Raw genomic sequence first — 17,268 nt, 5'->3', positions numbered from 1 at the left:
CGAGTGTCATTCCTTCACGGAACTTCATACATGAGTATAATGGCCGAGCAAGGTTGATGCCCTGAAATTTCATATATTTCTGGTTTCTTATGTATAGTATTTTTTTTCTTGGATTTACTATTGACATGTTTATTTTCGGTGTGATGTTACGCTTAAAGGAATAGCAAATAAACATCAAATTCAAACTGGATAGAAAAAAGTATGTTTTCCGTTCACAAATGTAAGATGTTCTGGGTACTTATTATGAACTACATACTTTTGGGGGGGGGGGGGGGGGGGGATTGTGACGCCCTCGATTTAATCGTACACTAATCATACACGCAACTGTATACGATCAAGATCAAGGACTCACGGAAAGATATCACAATACAACTCTAGACACAAATTAAAATAATACAAGCTTTATATTACAAGTTAGGGGCCTCAAAGGCTCGAATACATAAGCTCGAATACACAAGAGTCAGCGGAAGCGACAATATCTGAGTACAGACATGAGTTAGACAAGTTTGCCTTAAAAAGGCTAGCACAAAAGTATCAACGATCAAAAAAGCAAGGCCTCCTGCCTGGGAGCCTCCTAACTACTCCTAGTCGTCTGCAATCTTCACGTAGTAGTAGGCATCCTCCGGGTAGTAGTAGTCATCAGTGGCGTCGTCTGACTCCTGGGATCCGTCATCTGGTCGCAACAATCGGGTATGGGGAAAAAGAAGTAGCAAAGCAACCGTGAGTACTCATCCAAAATACTCGCAAGACTTACATCAGATCTAAACTAAGTATGCATCTGTATCAAAGGAATGGGTTGTATCTGTGGACTAAACTGCAGAATGCCAGAAGGGAAGGGGAAAGCCTAGCCTATCGAAGACTAGCATCTTCTGGAAACCACCATCTTGCAGCAACACGAGGGAGTAGAGTAGCATAAAGTAAAGTAGTAGTAAAGTTATCAACCTCGGCCAGAAATCCTTTCTCGACTCCCTGCGAGAAAGTAATCCCAGAGCCATACTATCCAGTTATCATCACAATCCAATTCTCATCACCATGTCTCATCTCAAGTATCCAGTTCTAGTTGTATCGATCGAGATACAACTCCAAGTGTCCGTTACCGTAGGACAGGCTATCGATAGATGTTTTCTTCCCTGCAGGGGTGCACCAACTTACCCACCACGCTCGATTAACTCCGGCCGGACACACTTTCCTGGGTCATGCCCGGCCTCAGCCAAACAATACGCCGCAACCCTACCTAGGCTTAATAGAGAGGCCAGCACGCCGGTCTAAACCTATGCCCCCAGGGGTCATGGGCCATCTCCCCGGGAACTCCTGCACGTTGCATACACGGCCGGTGAGCAGACCTAGCTACCTCCTTCAACAAGGTAGGTGCTTTCCAGTCCAACCTGGCGCGCGCCGCTCAGTCGCTGACGTCTATTAAGCTTCGGCTGATGTATACGACGCAGAACACCTATACTATGCCCACGTGATGGTTAGTGCTATCAGGCCAGAGGCCCCTCGGATCAAATATCCAAATCGTAGTGGATTAGGAACGCGCGGTAACGAGCAGAGACTCACGATCGATGTGACCCCGTCACCCCATCTCGAGTACTTGCGGCAAGGGATAAGAATGCCCGGCCACGCCTCGTAAGTATCTCGCGGGCACCTTCCAGGTCAACCCGACTCCACATCACTCGCTAATTAAGCTCGCGCGGGTACCCCTCAGGGTCGACCCGTCTTTAGTAACATGGCTCAGTGTGAAGTCATAGTAACCATAGTAACTGTGTGTCTAACACCAAGGGGAAAACCCGAGGAATCACCCCCGGTGAATCCCACTCGATGTTATCATCAAGGTGAACATAAGAGGATCCACCCTCGAGGTTCACACTTGAGGGGTTGCACGACACAGCGGTAACGGAAGTGGTTAAGGAGGAAATCACCCTCGATGACCTCGATCGTATAGCTACACTACGGAGATCTCATCGGGAGTGATGTAAGAGGTTCCACCCTCGGCACTCGATGTTAACTCTGCAGAGTCGTACAACTAGGGGGGGTGATGTGCGGTGTCGGGGCCTAGACGTCGATCACGTTGATCGAGTCATCGAATATAAAGCGGTGCAACTGGGACAAGGTGGGGTCACTGATGGATCACTAACCATCCTATACTAAGCAGTTTAGGATAAGCATGTAAGGTATGAAAGCAAGTAACAACAACAGGCTATGCATCAGAGTAGGATCATACAGAAAGCAGTAGCAGTTCTAATGCAAGCATGAGAGGCAAAGAAATGGGCGATATCGGAATGCTCAAGGGGGGGTTTGCTTGCCTGGTTGCTCTGGCAAGAAGGGGTCGTCGGTGACGTAGTCGATCACAGGGGCGGCATCGGTCTCGGAGTCTACCGGAGAGAAGAGGGGGAAGAAACAATAGATATAACGCAAGCATAGCATTACAAAGCATAACATGGCAATATGCTGCGCCGGGTGTGACCTAACGTAAGGCTACACGATATAGGTGAAGGGGGAAATCAACCGGGAATGTACTCCCGGTTCCGGACCTGTGTTAGACAGATGACCGGAGGGGGAATGTTTCATGTTCAGCATGCTAGGGGCATGTGACAGATGAATGGACCGCGTATTCGGGTTCGTTGGATTTTTCTGAGCAACTTTCATATAGAAAACATTTTCATCCGAGTTACGGTTTATTTTCTATAAATTTTCAAAGATTAAACCATTTTCTGGATTTATTTAAATTAACAGAAATGGAAAATGACGTCAGCATGACGTACGTGTGACAGCCTTATCCGCATCCTGCAGTTGCAAGTTTGTAAGCTCCTGACGTAACTTTTCCACTTCAGAGGTGACATGCCCAAAGTTTTTCCTTACTCCACGCCCGCAGCCTGTTCGTCATTTCCTTTAATGCATCGCGGACTGCCCCCAGGTTGCCCGCCGGCTTGCTTTTCCCCCAACTCTCAGCCACCACGGCACCCAAAGCGGGGTGTCGTTCCCACATTATTTCATACTTCGGCGAAGCTCTAGTCCGCACCGGCTCACTGAGTCCAAACTGAACCACAATCGGGACATGATCCGAGCATGACGATGCGAGGTGCCTCACTTGCGTGAAAGGGAACAGATCCCTCCAAGCCTCGTCGGCACATGCTCTATCCAGCCTGACCTTGACATTACCATCCCCATGTTGACCATTGTCGTAGGTGAATGGAATTCCAGAGAACCCCAGATCCATAAGTTCGCAGGCCATCAGGCAGTCCCTAAACAAGATCATCTGACTTTCCGATCGTTGAGCACGCGAGAAGTGTTCATGCTGCCACAATGCTTCATTAAAGTCCCCGCACACTAGCCACGGTTCAGCCGAAACCGCCCGGAGTGTAGTCAAAGACGTCCACATACGATGACGGTTCTCCACCCGTGGCTCTCCATATACAAAGGTGGTCCTCCAAGATTTGTCATTAGCAGTATCTACGATTTGCACATCAATATACCATGTACACGCTTCCAAAACTGTCACCTGAAGCTTCTCATCCCAGTAGAGAGCAAGCCCCCCACTGCGGCCATCACTAGATACACCCACAAAACCCTTCATTTGCAGTCTCCACTTTAATCTCTCCATCTTACTTGAGGCTTGGCGTGTTTCCGACAGAAAAATCAGCCCCGGGGAATTGGCTTTTGAGAGGGCCAAAACCTCACGAACTGTCCGGCGGTCCCCCCCCCCCAGCAGTTCCAGATTAACAGACTCATTGTGTCCGGCGGTCCTCCTCGAGGGAGGCCGCCGATCTATCACCAGAAACACCTACAGAATCCACACGAGCCCTTTTACTATTTGAGCTGCTTGTAGGAGACTTATCCTCGTCTCCCTCCTTGCCCAAACCTTGGGTTAGAGCTAACACTCCCACAGAGTTTGGGTTGTTCTTATTGCCTTTCTCTGAAATTTCCAGCTCCAAAGCCAGCCTTTTGGATCCACCTGCATATTCCCATGGCCTTTCTTCAATGGGCCGGATGCCGTATCCTGTACTTCTGGATCCACACTTGCTTTCCCGGTCCTCTGTTTCTGCTGGGAAAACTCATTAGACTTAGGATCGCCACCTCGACCAAACACATCCTCCGACCGTGATTTGTTTATACCATCTGCATAGAGCCAAGCTCCAAATTTCTTTTCTTTCTCCTCATGCACACCAGTGCCGCATTCCTTAAAGTCATGTCCAACTATTCCACACACGCTATAGAATCGAGCCAGCTTCTCATAGCGCACCAAAAACACCTGTCGCTTTCGACCTCTAACAATATTGACGTATTTTGTGAGGGGCTCGCGGATATCATGACGAACCCTAATTCTGACATAATCGCCACGGGTATTTCCGTTCAATCTCATCTCCATGATTTCCCCAGAATTCTTGAGTAACGATTCTACTATACCTCTCTTGCAGAATCCATCTGGGAGTTTATGGATCTGCAGCCAAATTGGCATATACACCATCGACACCTCCTCTGCCTTTGTAAACCCATCGTATTGGCACATCAAGACAATCCAGTTCCTGAAAAGCCATGGGCCTTGCTCGATTATGCGCTCCCAATCGCCTAGGCACGATGCTTGCACCACAAACAGATTTGGCCCGACCGGCCGAAACCTGACCTGCTGCGCCGTATTCCACGCCGCCCGCATGTCCTTGTAGAAGGATGCCTGGCTGAAGCTTTTCTCCGTATGAACCCTAATGAGGGCCAACCATCTCACGCTCTCGTTGATCACAGGATCGTCCTCATCAATTACCAGATCATCAAAGTCCGCGTCGTCCAGATTGAGTTGCTCTAGGAAATCTCCGAGATCCGGCCTACCGGCGGCGCCGCCACCACCGCTGGTCCCTGACTGGGCGTCCGATGTAGCTTCCATCGCTCCCCGGGGTTAGGGCACGGGTAGCGAACTAGGGAACCCCACGCGAGGGGAGAGGCTCTTGAATCGAAGCGGAGGACTCGCTGGCGATGCGATCGCCGGAGAGGAAAAAAACCCTAGCCGCGGCGTAGGGGAAAAAAAGACATCTACGTGGTTAATGCTGCCCCATCGTCTTCGAGATAGATTACTTTCAGATTCATTATTATGAACTACATACAAACTGGAATGAATGAACAAACACACTAAAACATGTCTATATACACCTTATTCAAAAGAAAATTGGAACATTTTATCTATAATATCTAAATAGTTCATCTCCACAATATTATTTCTTTTAACATGCGGTCTATCCACATCAGCAATCCCGCCACATCAGCTTTTTTTAGCGGCTTACATGAAGGACCCATCGCACAAGTTGGCCAGCGTACACACATAGCACGTCAGCAACTACCCTGAAACGCATAAGCAAGTCGGTTCAGAGAAACGAACGGGTTCCCACTATCATTCCCCGCTAGCGGTTCCGTTTCCAGCATTGATAGTTGAACAATCTCTCTCTATCTCCCACATAAAAAAGTTAGTTTTCCCCTACCTACAAAGACATCCGTGAATGGCCAGCCTGTCTCTCTCTCTCAAAAAAAATCAACCTTTCATAGAGTCCGGCGACCGTCCCCTCCGACTCCTCTCTACGCGGCCCGACCGCAGGCCGCAGTTCCGTTACCGACTATCCAGGATTCCAGATCATCGAGGACGGCACCGCCGAATCGGCTGCGCATCGTTGCTCTGCCCCACTGCCGTCGTTGGTTGTGAGGAGCGTCGAGGAGTCCGCCTTGGCTAGCAAAGACGACTTCCCAAGGTGCTCCACTTCGGGCGGGCACGTCAGCTTATCGGTGAGCACACAGCTGCAGTTACTTTCACCAGCGAGACACCGAATACCATTGTTAGACATGCCTTTCTGTTGTCCGGTCATTTGGATTAGGAAAACGATTAGAAACATCCGGCTGATTTTTCACTCGCGTAAACCGCGTCGCTCGCCAACCACGTGTCCCTGTGTGGACCGACATATCGTCTCTCTCTCGTCCCACCTTATCTCTTCACAGCCGCACACGACCACGGGCGCTCTCTTTCCTGTATCTCATTCTCCTCCACCGCTAGAAGCATCCGCTAGCGCCGCCGCAATCAGCCGTAGCCTACAGCTCTTGCGCGGTCATAATCCGTTGTCGCGTCGCAGCACTCCCGTAGCCGACGGCGCTGCACCGCAGTATCCCCCGCTCTGCATCGTATCTTCCATCATCGGAGTCGCAACTTTCTGCCATGGCCACCGCGCTGCGTCGCAGCACCCGTCGCCGGCAACGCAGCATCTGCCATGGCCGCCGGCGCTGCATCGCAGCTTTCGCCGTTGTCGCCTCGCGCTGCGTCGCAAACTTCCACCATGGCCGCCCTGATACGTCGCCGAGCAACGCTGCATCGCAGCATCCACCATGGCCGCCAACGCTGCATCTCAATTTCCGCCATCGTCGCTGCCTGCTGCGTTGCAGCTTCTGCCATTGGCGCCAGCGCTGCATCTCAGTTTCCGCCGTCGTCGCTGCCTGCTGCGCTGCAACTTCCGCCATGGCCGCCATGCTGCATCGCAGCACTCGTCGCCGTCGATGGAGCTTCGCCGGGGGAGCCAGTGTTGCGATGAAGCTCCGTCGAGGCCGTCCAGTGCTTCAATGGAGCTTCGCCGGCGGGCCAGCAGTGCTGCAATGGAGCTTCGCCTGTAGCCGTCGGGGCTGGGATGAAGCATCATCGAAGCGGCATGTGTTTCAATGGAACATCGCCGGCGGCGGCAAGTGCTGCGGTGAAGCGCCGCCTCGCCGATGTTGTCGTTGCAGTGAAGCGTCGCGGCGGCTAACTGGGCTCCGATGCAGCGCTCGGCGGCGGCTGCTGGTGCTGCGAGCTCGAAGCAAGAGAGGGGCCTATTTGTACGATGTGAGGAAGAGATCGTGCGTGCGTTGACCATGCAGACCAGCTGAGAGAAAGGATCCGACGGGTGTGATGGGGCTGATCGAACGGTCAGGGAGACGGCTTAAATCTTCCTGGCATCAGCCGGTTGATTTGTAGCACTGGCTGATCTTTGGATTATGCCTTTGAGCATCCCACTTCTAGTCACGACATCGCAGTCCTGGATAGGCAACATAATTTAGGTCATGTTGCACCAGAATAATTTCTAGCACCTGGATCGAATTTCTTTTGGTGTTATGCTAAATTTGTTCCACCCCGATTAATGCTTTTTTTACTATATTTGTTGCGGGTTATGCTGTGCTATACTCAGTTACACACTCAGGTGCAGTTATTTTCCTCTGAATTTGGAACTATGATGTTTCTGACACATACTCCCTCCGTCCGGAAATACTTGTCATCAAAATGAATAAACGGGGATGTATCTAGATGTATTTTAGTTCTAGATACATCTTTTTTTGTCCATTTTGATGACAAGTATTTTCGGATGGAGAGAGTATTAGTTAAAAGGTTGCAGTTGCTACATCCAGTAGGTTATTGTAAGAGTGCTCTTCTCAATACGTCATTATATACAGCTGAATATTTAATCCATCAATTGATATGTATTTGAAGAGTGGTATAAATAGAAGCATTTGATATATGCGCATCTTAAATATGTTAAAAACTACTTGCTATTTTTCTTTTCGTATTTAGTGATTCATGAAATGATTTCACTAAGGTGGGCATATAAATTAATTTGGCACAATACATATATGTGATTCCTTGTTCTTTGTTATATATGGTTCAACATATTACTGGTAGTTGTACTACTGTCTTGATTTTGCAATCGCCGACACAATATTTTCTTGGCTCATGCATCTTGCCCATTTGGAGGTACTCTTTCTTAAACTTATTTATTCCCAGCAGAATGTGGCAACATATGTCAATAGATATGCAGTTTTGTTGCTTATCCAAGAAGAACCAACTTGACAAACTGAGGCCAGTGCTTTGTTTTTTTAAACAATCATATTGTATGGTGGTTTAATGTTCACATCTTACAATATGTTGACCCACCATTGGTTTCCAAACTACACGTAAGATTAGTTTGCAACCATGAAGAAGAGGGATATTTTGAAAGGCGCTGACTTCCAGTTCACATTATTTGATGGCCACGATTGTTAATCATACCTGATGTGGCAAAGGTGACCCATTCATTATGTCTTTGACAGACCTGATAACTGAGGTGAGAATTCTTTTCGCTAATATGTTGGAGGTGTTGTCTGCAGATTAGATGTTCAATGCAACCGCTCGATGTTTTTGGATAAGTCGTGCACCCGTGATTCACAAATGAAACACGATTCAGTTAGTTTTGTAGATGCAAACATAAATATGGTCATTCCGTCGTTAATGCAGTTCCAAACTAATCATGGTGGTTAGTTATATTGATAACAGAGAACTTACACATTGATGAGGATGATTGTTCACATGGAGTGCTAGGGACCAGTACAAGTAGTAACAACGAGGCGCATTTTGCAAGTTTTCGAACCTTTTTTATACACATTCCCACATCAATACGCGGGGTTATTGTCGGAGTAATGGGCCACGGGTAGGCTAACCCGAGGCCCATAACCTTTTAAGATGTCGGGGCTGACTGCGCCCCTCAAGACAACAGATGGAGAGCCGACTTCAGAAGGGCGGCTGGAGGAACAGCCGGCAGCCCATATGCGTCCGAGTCCTAGAGAAGAGATCAAGACCGGCCGACTCCGACTGGCGGCTTCCAGAGAAGCCGGCCACGGGGAGTCGGCCCACGACACCAGCAAAGCCCATGCCCTCATCAAGGGGGATGGGACAGGGAGTGGCGGCAGTAAAGCCCACTCCCTCCCCTTTTTCAGGAGATGGCCGGGGCACAGTGCGCTGTACCAGCGGAGATTTCCGTCTGACACTGCACTGTTGCCATGCCATCCCTGACGTCAGCAACGGTGGGCGGAGTCCTGTACCCACGATGGACTGACGGTACCATCCACGGATGACGGGCCCTACCAGTCAGTGAGAGTCCGGAAGACGGCAAGGGCGCCACCAGTCAGACCCGTAGGGAGCCGGCCCGCGGAAGTCGGCCTGCCCCTCCCATGGGTCCCACGCGCCATTAACCAGACGAGACGGGGAGTGGCTATAGTAATCGCCTGCCAAGCGGCAGGACTGTAGCCACGACCCCATGACCAAGCCTGCGTCATTAGAAGCACGGCTACAGTAATCAGCAGCCGGTAGGACCCGCCAGCGGCGGGTGCGGCCTGTTGGCCCCGTACCAGACCAGTCGGGTGGGCCCAGCAGTCGGCGGGCCCCAGCAGTCGGCAGGAGGGCCCGCAGGCGAAGAGACTGACAACTGGGCCCTGCGTCCATACAATTTATCATTGTACCCCTCGGGGTAGGCTTATATAACCCCCCAGGACACTCATGCAAAGGGTTCCGATTCATTAGAACTAGACCAGACCTTAGAGAAAGGAGAGAGCTAGCCCTGCCTTCTCCTATCCACAGATACAGCTCGAGGAGCGCCTTTGTACTCACTTTGCCTTAGTGATCATGCGGAGACCCCGCAGAGCATGACTAGGGGTGTTATCTCCTAGGAGAGCCCCGAACCTGGGTAAGGTACGCTGGCGTTCGTGTCTACGCCTCATCCCGTTTTCAGGCACCGACGACGTTCTACTCACCCCCACCATGATAAGCCATCCATTGGCATATGTCGCACCCAACCCCCGACATTTGGCGCCCACCGTGGGGCCTGGTGCACCGTCGTCCGGAGACCTGTTCTGGACGGGAACCCTTTTTCTTCCTAGCGAGCGCAGCCAGCCCGGCACGCCAGACGGAGTCTGCGCCGACGCGCTGCATGGCGCTGAAATCGTCTGCGCAGCCAGTTGCCTTGCCGATCTTGTCGGCGAGGTCCGCCTCTCCGACGAGCCCGCATCCAACGCAGGCACGGGCGGCCCCGAGAGCCTCCTTGCGGGCCTCCTCGATCAACTCCACGTCGCCAGCGAGCCAGTTGGGGACTTGGAGTCCGTAGGCTCCACCGATCCGATGCTGGTCGACTCCGACACCGTGTCGCTCGACACGTTCCCCACCAACGTGGTGGTCTACGACGAACCGTTTCCTCGTGCGAAGAGCGGCGGAAGTACCGTCACGGAAGTGCTTGTCATTGATCATGACGAGCACTCTGGCCGGGGTGATTATGACCCGCTCAACGCGGCGCTACAAGACCTGGCGGCACTCATTCCCGAAGACGCCGACGCCGAGACGCTGGAGGCACGCCGCCTTCAGTTAGTCGAAGGCGCCAAAAAGCTGGCCAGCATGAGACGCCTGTCAGAAGCCTACCAGCGCGAGATAGACCGCGCTGTGGGTGGCTCGCCGGCTATGGCTGGGCCCAGCCGCCTTGGCACGGTCCGGCAGCGCGACGCAGCTATCGCCGATCTGTTCGGGGCGAATCGCCCCGTCTACACCATGCCTGCGGAGAACATTCGAGCCGCCCAGGCGGCGGCGGACGAGCTGGATAAGTTCGAGGGCGAAGAACGTCGCTTGATGACGGAGCGCGTCCAACGACTCCTTGACGCAGCTGCTGAGCAGAACGAGGCCGGCTGCCACACTGATGCGCCGCGCCGACAGAATGGCAACCTGCTTCCGTGCCAAGACCAAGGCGCGGAGTCCCGGACGCCAACTGGCTGCGTCCGCGGAAGAAAAGACAAGGAGTCGGCTGCCAGCCGCAGTCGGACTCGCATCACCATAGAGCGCGACCGAGATGGCCGCCCGAGAACAGTGAAATGACGGGACGACTGTCTGCCTCCTCCCCCTCGAAGGGAAAGGCGAGTCTCCCCGCCGCCTGTTGATCACCCGACGCTCGGCGACCACATTCGCAGCCAAGAGGGAGTCGCAGAGAATAACGCCCGCCACCGGATCGACCGACTCCACCGATCCCTGGCGCTTGAAGAAGAAGATGAGTTGGGTCCATCGTGTTTCAGCCCCCGCATCCGAGACGAGCCCTTCCCCAAAGGGTTCACGCTCCCCAGAGATACACCCAAATACACCGGCTCCGTGACGCCGGAAGACTGGTTGGTCGACTACTCCACGGCCGTCAGCATAGCAAACGGCAACAAGCGTGTTGCCATGAAGTACGTTCCGCTCATGCTCCAAGGCACGGCCCGGACTTGTCTGAATAGCTTAAGGCCCCGCAGCATCAACAGTTGGGTCGACTTCACTGATGCCTTCGTCCACAACTTCACCAACACGTACAAGCGGCCTCCCAAGCCTCGCCAACTCTCCTTATGTCTACAGGGCCCCAGCGAGTCAACCCGCGACTACCTCACGCGCTGGGCCGAGCTTCGCAACTCCTACGAAGGCGTGCAGGAGGTGCAGGCCATTGAGTACTTCACCGCAGGGCACCCTCCTCAAGCACAAAGCTTCTCTGCGACGAGCCGGAAACCCTCGACGAGCTGTTGATCATAGCGGACAAGTACGCCACGGCCGACTCCTCCATGAAGACGGAGATTCAAGTTAGCGCGACCGGCAAAGTGGCTCCTTAGGCTCCTCGAACTCCGGCCGGAGACACCAGTCAGCGTCAACAGCAGAACGACCACAAGCGCAAAGCCCCACCACCGACTTCCACCAGTCGACAGGTGGTGACAGTCGAAAACCAGCAGCCGGAAGGGCAGCCCCCGCCCAAACGCCAGAAGGGCGGCAAGCCCAACTGGCAGCCGGCTTTCTCATATAAGCAGGCCTTGGATGGACCCTGCAAGTTCCACAGTGGCGCAAAACTGTCCAACCACACCACTCGGAAATTCCACTGGCTCACCAGGATAGCCAAGGGAGACGGACTTTTACCTCCCCCACCTGCGAGGCAGCCGCCTCCTCCGCCCCAGCAACCGGCGGTCAAACCAGTCGGCGCAGTACAAGACGAGTAACCAGAAGAGCAGGGAGCTTATGTCGTGTTCACCAGTGTGGCCGACGATCGACGCAGCAGGCGGCTGCAGCAGCAGGAGGTGAATGCAGTAGCATCTGACACCCTAGAGTTCATGCACTGGTCTGAGAAGCCCATCAGCTGGAGTAGAGCTGACCACCCAGAAGTAATGCCCAAACCCGGCTCCTACGCCTTGCTTTTGGACGCCACCTTTGCCACGGACAAACGAGTTGCTCGCTTCTCCAGAGTCCTGATAGACGGCGGCAGCAGCATCAACATCCTGTACAAAGACACCATGGAGAAGTTAGGGATCAGACAGACGCAACTACAGTCCAGCCGGACGGTGTTCCACGGCATAGTTCCTGGCCTTTCCTGCTCTCCAATCGGCAAGATCTTGATCGACGTCCTCTTCGAAGACAAAGATCATTTCCGCCGAGAGTCAATTTGGTTCGAGGTGGTGGACCTGGAGAGCCCATACCATGCGCTGCTTGGTCGGCCAGCCCTGGCCAAGTTCATGGTCGTCCCCCACTATGCCTACCTCAAGATGAAGATGCCGAGTTCCAAGGGGATCTTGGCCATAAATGGCGACTACAAGAAGTCGTCCGCCTGCGCATCAGAGAGCAGTCGGCTGGCCGAGTCCCTCGTGATCGCACCTGAGAAGCGACTGCTAGATCGGGTTGTGGCGATGGCAAGCAAACAGCCAGAGATGTCGCCTGATCCCAGAGAGTCGGAAGCTGAGGGCTCGTTCAAGCCAGCCAAAGAAACAAAGAAGATACCTTTGGACCCAGAGCACCCAGAAAGGTACGCTGTCGTAGGCGCCAACCTCGACAGCAAATAGGAAGGCGAGCTCGTCGATTTCCTCTGTGAGAATCGAGACATCTTCGCATGGTCCCCCAAAGACATGCCAGGTGTCCCGACGGAATTCGCCGAGCATAAATTACACGTCCGATCTGATGCCAAGCCAGTCAGGCAGCCTTTGCGCCGCTTGTCGGAAGAGAAGAGGAGAGTTGTTGGAGAAGAAATAGCCCGGCTGCTTGCAGCCGGCTTCATCATGGAAGTATTGTTTCCAGAATGGCTGGCCAACCCGGTCCTGGTACTGAAGAAAAATAAGCAATGGCGAATGTGTATTGACTACACTAGCCTCAACAAAGCATGCCTCAAGGACCCGTTCGCTTTGCCAAGGATCGACCAAGTGATAGATTCCACAGCCGGATGCGAGCTGTTGAGTTTCTTGGATGCATATTCAGGGTATCACCAGATCAAGTTGAACCCGGCCGATAGGCTGAAGACTGCCTTCATCACGCCGTTTGGAGCTTTTTGCTACCTGACCATGACATTCGGCTTGAGGAACGCCGGCGCCACCTTCCAACGATGCATGCAGAAGTGCCTCCTCAAGCATCTCGGCAGAAATGCTCATGTTTACGTGGATGATTTGGTGGTAAAAATGGAGAAGCGTGGAACACTGCTGGAAGACCTCAAGGAGACCTTTGAGAACTTGCGCCGATTTCAGATCAAGCTCAACCCGGAGAAGTGAGTCTTCGGAGTACCAGCCGGCCAGCTCCTTGGCTTCCTGGTCTCTGAACGCGGCATAGAATGCAACCCTGTGAAAATCAAGGCCATTGAAAGTATGGAGGTACCCAACCGACTGCTGGACGTACAAAAGTTCACCGACTGTTTGGCGTCCATCAGCCGATTCATCAGTCGGCTGGGCGAGAAGGCTCTTCCCCTGTACCAACTCATGAAGAAGACCACTTTTTCGAGTGGAACCACAAGGCGGACGAAGCATTTTTCCAACTAAAGAAGATGCTGACTACTCCACCTGTCCTGGCGGCTCCGACTCCTAAGAAGCCCATGATCCTCTACATCGCTGCCACCAGCCGAGTGGTCAGCACAGTCATTGTGGTAGAGCGCAAGGGGGAAGGTAAAACGCTACCAGTTCAGAGACCGGTATATTATTTGAGTGAAGTATTGTCGACCTCCAAGCAAAACTACCCCTACTACCAGAAGATGTGCTATGGTGTGCACTTTGCCGCCAAGAAATTGAAGCCTTACTTCCAAAAACATCCAATTACTGTGGTCTGCACGGCTCCTCTAGCCGAGATCATCGGCAGCCGAGACGCTTCGAGTCGAGTGGCCAAGTGGGCCATAGATTTGGCCCCCTACACCATCTACTACCAACCTCGCACTGCCATCAAGTCACAAGCGCTGGCCGACTTCCTCGTCGACTGGGACGAAACCCAGTATCTACCACCAACGCCCGACTCCACCCATTGGCGAATGCATTTCGACGGTTCCAAGATACGCACCGGCTTGGGAGCCGGCATCGTCCTCACCTCTCCCAAGGGCGACAAGCTCAAATATGTGCTGCAAATCCATTTTGCTGCCTCCAACAACGTCGCCGAGTACGAGGCACTCATTCACGGGCTCCGGCTAGCCAAAGAGCTCGGCATTCGCCGGATCCTGTGCTATGGTGACTCCGACTTGGTGGTCCAGCAGTCGTCAGGCGATTGGGACGCCAAGGACGAAAACATGGCAAGCTACCGCTTCCTCGTACAGCAACTCAGCGAATATTTTGAGGGGTGCGAGTTTCTCCATGTACCAAGAAACGACAACGACCAAGAAGACGCCCGGGCACGAATCGGCTCCACCCGTTAGGCGATACCGTCCGGCGTCGCTCTCCAGCGCCTCCTCAAGCCGTCCGTCAAGCCATCACCGGAGTCAGACTCCATCTTCGTGCCGGCTCCTCCTGAAGTAGTCGGATCTGACTCAAGAGCCCCCGCAGACGGCACGAGTATTCCGGCAGGCGACACGGGAATCGTGGCAGTCGCACCCGGCTCGGGGACCGCGGCAGTCAGCCCGGTGACTTCAGAGCTCGGCCCGGAGACTTCAGAGCCCAGCCCGGGGACTGCGCCAATCCGCCTGGGGACTTCATCGACACAACAAGCGGCTGCCGACTCCAACCTGCCACCTCCGGGCCCAGCCGCCCTTGTCCAAGTCGCAGTCTTGGCTGTTGCAGAAATTGCAGCACCTTCATGGGCCCAGCCCATCCTCAAATTCATGGTGAACAAAAAGCTGCCAACCGATGAGATCTCGGCTCGGCAAGTACAACGCCGGGCAGCAGCATACACCATCATCAATAGAGAGCTTGTAAGGCGCAGTGTCACTGGTGTTTACCAGCGCTGTGTGGAGCCAGAGCAAGGCCAAGCAATCCTCAAAGACATCCATCAAGGCGAGTGTGGCCACCATGCGGCTTCAAGAGCACTCGTCGCCGAAGCTTTCCACCATGGCTTCTTCTGGACGACTGCTCTTGAAGACGCCAAGTCTTTGGTCCAAAAATGCAAGGGGTGCCAGAAGTTCCGCTCTAAGCCTCATCAGCCGGCTTCGGCACTTAAAACTATTCCCATCGCCTGACCCTTTGCTGTTTGGGGCCTGGACATGGTCGGACCATTCAAGACGGCACGAGGCGGTTTGACTCACTTACTTTTCGCAGTGGACAAGTTCACCAAGTGGATAGAAGCAAAACCAATCAAGAGTTTAAATGGTCCGACCGCTGTGACCTTCATCTCCGACATCACAACTCGGTATGGCATACCTCACAGCATCATCACCGACAACGACACAAATTTTGCCAAAGGTGCCTTGACCCGTTTCTACGCGACGCAGGGCATCCGACTGGACTTAGCGTCCGTTGACCATCCGTAGTCCAACGACCAGGTAGAGCGAGCAAACGGCCTAATCCTGTCCGGCATCAAGCCTCGGCTGGTCGACCTCTGGAGCGCTCGGCAGGCTGCTGGCTTGATGAGCTGCCAGCCGTCCTCTGGAGCCTACGCACGACTCCAAACAAGTCAACCGGCTTCACGCCCTTCTTCCTCGTCTACGGTGCTGAAGCCATCATCCCAACGGACATAGAGTTCGACTCCCCTCGAATCACCATGTACACCAAAGAGGAAGCAGAAGAAGCACATCAAGACGGCATCGATCTGCTGGAAGAGGGCCGGCTATTGGCACTCAGCCGGTCTGGCATCTACCAGTAGAGCCTACGCCGATACTACAACCGAAAGGTCAAGCCGCGATCTTTCCAAGAAGGAGACCTTGTGCTCCGGCTGATTCAGCAAACAGCCGGCCAGCACAAGCTCTCAGCACCTTGGGAAGGCCCTTTCATCATCAGCAAAGTGTTGGGCAATGACTCGTACTACCTGATCGATGCTCAGAAGCCCCGAGCATGCAAGAGGGACGACTCCGGCAAAGAGACGGAGCGGCGATGGAACGCAAACCTCCTCTGAAGGTTTTACAGTTAATGCAGTATGTATCACGCTACCTTTTGTATTAAAGTACGAAGACCTCGGGCCCCTCGAGAAGAGCTCGGGGACTGCCTTCTTTTATCTATATGATAAAGAGTTATGACCTATGAATATGTTATTCTTCGTTATGCCATTTGGCACCGGGTTCGACTAGTCGGCCCGGGGACTTGCCGACTTGAGCTATGAAACGACTTCCTGCAGCCGGAAAAGTAATGTGTGGCACTTAAGTCGTCTCCTGTTAGAAGCCGCAGATCGCAGAGCGACTGTCCGGCGAATAGGAGTAAGGTAGAATGTGTGTCCATATGAAAAATGGCTAAGGACTCAAAGCTCGCTCATAGTTTAAAGCCGGTTTTCAGCCTTTTTACAACCGACTCTTTAGTAGCCGGCTTGCCGTTTCCTAAATTAACTTGCTAAAAACTCTAAAAGGCTAAGTACTTGCCTTCCCAAATAAGCCAAGTTTTTGATCTAGCGGCAGTCCGTAGAGCGGCTGTCCGACTGGCGAGACGGCAACCAAGGGAAGGCGGCAAAGGAAAAAGTCAAAGAGCAATAAGCAAGAAGAGATAGAATGCGGATAAATATTTACATAGAAAGGCCCTTGGCCGAATCATCAAACAGAAGTTCAAGATACACCCCAGTGGGTGGAATTGTGCAAAATAACAAGTTCATTGAGAATGCTAAGTAGGTAAAATAAAGATAAAGTGGCAGCCTAGGAAGCCGCGGACGGACTCGGAGGACCGGAGGGGTCGGCGGTGCCAGTTGCCGGGGCGGCCGGCTGGTTGGTCTCTGCTTGATCACCTCTGGCAACAGCTGGCTCAATTGGGCGCGGCTCGTTGCTAGAGGCGTGGTCGAGCTGGGGCTGGCCGTCTGCCTCGACCTCTGGCGCCTCCTCCTCGTCTCCTTCCTCCTCCTCGCCTTCCTCTTCGCCACTGGAGTCGATCACCTCCGCCGAGTCCTCGCCGTCATCCGGGTTCAGCCCGAACCATTCCGGCGCGCCTCCTTGCCGTTCTCATCCCACTCTGGGACGAAGACGCTGGTGTCGGTGTACTCGGCGATCGATGTGGCGCGCTTGACAAGATCGTCTTCCACCGCTGCCAGCTCCGCCTGAGCCTCCAGCCGGAACGTGGCTAACTGGGCTAAGCTCAGCCCAGGATACCACGCCTTGGCGAATTCTAAAG

Source organism: Triticum urartu, chromosome 2A (assembly GCF_056163025.1).
Source record: "Triticum urartu cultivar PI428250 chromosome 2A, HENAU_Tu73, whole genome shotgun sequence".
Lineage (NCBI taxonomy): Eukaryota > Viridiplantae > Streptophyta > Magnoliopsida > Poales > Poaceae > Triticum > Triticum urartu.
This window is presented reverse-complemented; position numbering follows the sequence as displayed.